General features: G+C 53.4%; 1 protein-coding gene across 1 annotated transcript in view; it reads right to left on the bottom strand.

Moving 5' to 3' along the window:
* The window catches only part of LOC108760038 (protein decapentaplegic), a 17,014-nt gene extending 14,318 nt beyond the window's left edge, over positions 1-2,696 (bottom strand). The window contains exon 1 of the mRNA XM_018505815.1: positions 2,062-2,696. The gene's annotated coding sequence lies outside the window, so the exon portion shown is untranslated. The remainder of the gene's footprint in view (positions 1-2,061) is intronic.
* Between the last annotated feature and the right edge of the window lie 1,123 nt (positions 2,697-3,819).

The following is a 3,819-nucleotide window of genomic DNA, read 5'->3' as shown; positions in this document are numbered from 1 at the left end:
AAACCCGCCAATAGTACCATTTTGGTATCATTTCAATTTTTCCTTTTTATATATTAGATTAGATATACAGTACAAAATATCGAAAATGTGTGAATATAATATAAAATATGTGAAATATATATATAATTCTAATAATATAAATAATACTAAAATAATTCTTTACTAACCGAAAACAAGAAATAGGAAATTATCACCTTCGGCTATAATTCTAACGTAATCTTCTTTTCTAACATACATTTCTCATTTTTCTTCATTTTCTTTCATCTTTATTCTCAAACATTTAATTTTTATTATACTCATAATTGTTTTTTCAAATATGTTTCCTACAATATATGTACGTACACATATGCTTGACGATGATTGCATTCGTTGGGGAAAAGAAAAAAGGAGAGCAGAATCAGAGATGAATTATCGTTTGATCGCGATGTTAAAATTGATCGGACTCCGATTTGCGCCGATCGCGCGTCTTTGCTCGGGCTTGGCAGATGACAGCGGGATACAATATGGCGGTTTGTACCGCTCAGTGGGATACATCGTTAGCCCATCCGCGGCACGAGGGCTCGCGGTCCTCTCGTGCGGTCCCTGGCAGCACGAACGTACAGAGAGAGAGATTGAGAGATTGAGAGACAGAGAGAGAGGAGAGAGAGAAGAGAAAGAGAGAGACGGGGAGAAAGAAAAGGTTGGTGAGACCAGAGCCAAGCTGTCTGCCGCCGCCGCCTCTCTTGCGTTGGACCGCTGATGGCTCGCTCACGGAACGGAATCGCGCGGTGTGGATCGGCGACCAAGCAACTCTCGTTGCGCGTTAGGTAATCCGTAAATCCTTTCCTCGAGAAACGCCTCTCTCGTATCGACCAACTTGTTTTTCAAGGACAATGAATTTACCGATGTACGCATTCGCGCGGAAAAGGCTCGTCACGCTTGCATTCCTCGCGGTGCGAGATTATGGTGGGCGCGGGCGGCAAAAGGTGCAGGCTGCGCGAATAAACACGTATACATGGTATACACGGGTACACGGCACTGCGGCGGTGTGCGACCAGCCGACCACCGAGGCGGTTAAGATGGATAGACGAACGGACAGAACGATCCGAGATTTCTTCGGGTGGGCCCACCGGGCCAGGTATGCGACGGGGGAAAACGTCCGTAAGTCCGTTCTCCGGATGTTCACGGACGTTTTCGGGAGAGACGGGAGAGACCACCCGCGCGTTCGTTCGTTCGCTCGCTCGCTCGCTTGGCACGGCCCGGGGCCCCCACCGAAACGGGCTCCGAACCCGCGCCGCGGTTCGTTAATGGGCAAGCGGGGCGATTTCGTAGGAATTCACTCGCGCGCCGCCCCGCACCGTCTCGTGAGTGCTTGTGAGTCGTGGTGAGTCGTGACTCGCCCGCGAGATTCAGCGAGATTCGCGAAACGACGACGACGGCGAAGGCGGTAAACAACCACCGCACCACACCGCACGCGTCGCCTCCATAATCTATATACCATGGAAATAACATCCTGACGCGAGAGCGGCGGATTTGCATTCGCATTCACGCTGATTCGCGCTGATTCTCGCGCGCGCGGCCGCTGCCAGCGGGCGCTGGAATGCGGCGCGCTGGAATATACAAGGATAAGGTCGGCGCGGTGCTCCGAGAAGCGCGTCACATACAGCCATACAGCGTAGAGGCGCGTCATCGTCTAAAATAATCGGGCCAGGCTGACGAGCGACGGCGGGGTAGCGGCTGGTAGCGACAATGAGCGGCGGCAACCGTTGAGGAGCCAGAGGAGCTTGAGGAAGAAGTGGGTCGGAGAGCAGAGCGGTGGGACGCGATGGGAAAGAAAGGAAATAGAAGAAGGAATCTCGCGGTCGCGCGAGTGCGTCGCGAGCGTCGCCGAGCAGAGAGAGAGAGAGAGACAGAGAGAGAAAGATGGAATAAAGAAAGACAGACATGCAGGAAAAAAAGACACAAAAAGAGACGGTTGAAAAATAAAGATATAAAAGGAGAAACGTTGCGCACCTCTATAGGTATTTAAAGAAAGATAAAGAAAGAGAGAAGAAAAACAAGTAGTCGTAAGTCGTTGCTCACCTAACTAATCACGAGTCCGTAGTTTGAGCAGCCACGGCATCTCAAGTCGGGGCCCGACGGACTGCACCACACAGGCACACGCGTGACGCGTAACTTCACCTCACGGCTCACGCTGCTTGGCTCACCACTCTCGCGCGCGCGCGGTCCACAACGCAAAAACCAGGAGGGCACTCAGCACTCTCCGGTGTTCCGCCGATGGTCAGCCCGCGCGCGGCGGAAAGAGAGAGACGGCGGGGAAGGAGGGGAAAGGGAGAGGAATCCAAGAAGGGAAACGGCGTAAAGGCGACGACGATAATTTGTAGATGGTTCCGACGGACTGATCCCGTGCACTCGCACTCACACACAAACAAAACACCTGCACGCGCGCCCTCGCCCTCGCGCTCGCGCGCTCCTCACTCAAAATCCGCGCTCGCGCGACGACAATTGTTATTCCTCGTCTGGTGCGAGCTCTGTTTTTTCACGACACCATATACGGACGGTGCGAGGGCATCCGGCCCCGATAACGGGCAGAGCGGCGGTGCCACCGAATTATCCTTTCGTCGATCAGGCGATCATAACGCGCCGTGCGTTAACCGAGAGTGTGTGTGCTCTCTCTCGTCGTCGTCGTTGGTCGTCGTCGTCGTCGACGGCAGCGACAGCGGTGGTGGCGGTGGTGGTGACGGCGGCGACGGCGGCGGCGGTGACGAAAGGGGGAGAAGGCGGAGTGGGGGACACGGGGCCCACCTTCGTACACCTGCGCGACCTATCAACAGGTCCCCGCGCGCGCGCACGCACGCACGTACGTACGCCGCGTACGTACGTACGCGCGCACGCACGCACGCACGCACGCACCTACGTTACGCGCAGGGCACGCGGAATCCGGCCTCGCCGAGTTCCACGCCGATGCGCACACGTTATAGTTTATACGCGCGCGGATCCTTTCCTCCCTCGCTCTTTCTCTCCCTTGCGCTCGGCTTCCTCCTGCGATCTTTCTACCTGCTGCTCCGACACGTCGAGCCAGGATGCACTTTGGTCACTTTCCGACGGAGCGGGCACTCCTATCGTCTCTTTACTTTTCTCTCTCTCTCTCTCTCGCTTCTTCTCGATGACGTCGCGAAACCCCTCGTCGGATTGAGCTGTTCACTTGTTCCACAAGAAACGTGGATATCCGCGCAGCCGCGAGCGAGCAAACTATCGCGAAGTTTAGGCAAGGCCGCGTTCGATTCGAACGTGTGCCTCGGACCCCGTTCCAAGTTTCAGCTCGCTCCGTTCTACTGGCCCTTCCTTTTCTACGGGCCTCCCCTCCCCCCTCCCCCTTACCCCTCCCCCTATCCCACCGGCCTCCCGACTCCAGGACCGCCGCGTCGACGCCCGCAGTCCCGGTGCATTCCACGCTCGGCCGCATCCACCGCGTTCCGCCCTCCCCTTTGCTCTGCGTTGGTTCATTGGTTCACGGACCGATGTCCCAGTAAACATCAATTAACAGTCAACATCAAGTAACATAACGTCTATGTTATAATTTCACACTTTAAAATTTTTAGAGTGAACTTCTCTCTAAAGAGTGAAATCTCATTCTAAAGCCCGGTTTCACCAATGAAAGATCGACTTTAATCTCAGTTTAATTAGAAAAAGGTAGAGTAATTGAACTGAGATCAAAGTTGAGCCTACATTGATTTATTCTTTTTTAAGATTCACTCAAAGTTCACGAGATATCACTCCAAAGAATTTAGAGAGCGTTCAACAACATAAATGTAGTGATACAACACATGTGTTACGTAA

Source organism: Trachymyrmex cornetzi, unplaced genomic scaffold, assembly GCF_001594075.2.
Source record: "Trachymyrmex cornetzi isolate Tcor2-1 unplaced genomic scaffold, Tcor1.1 scaffold212, whole genome shotgun sequence".
NCBI classification, from domain to species: domain Eukaryota; kingdom Metazoa; phylum Arthropoda; class Insecta; order Hymenoptera; family Formicidae; genus Trachymyrmex; species Trachymyrmex cornetzi.
The sequence above is the reverse complement of the archived record's forward strand: the minus strand, read 5'-3'. Positions and strand labels throughout refer to the sequence as shown.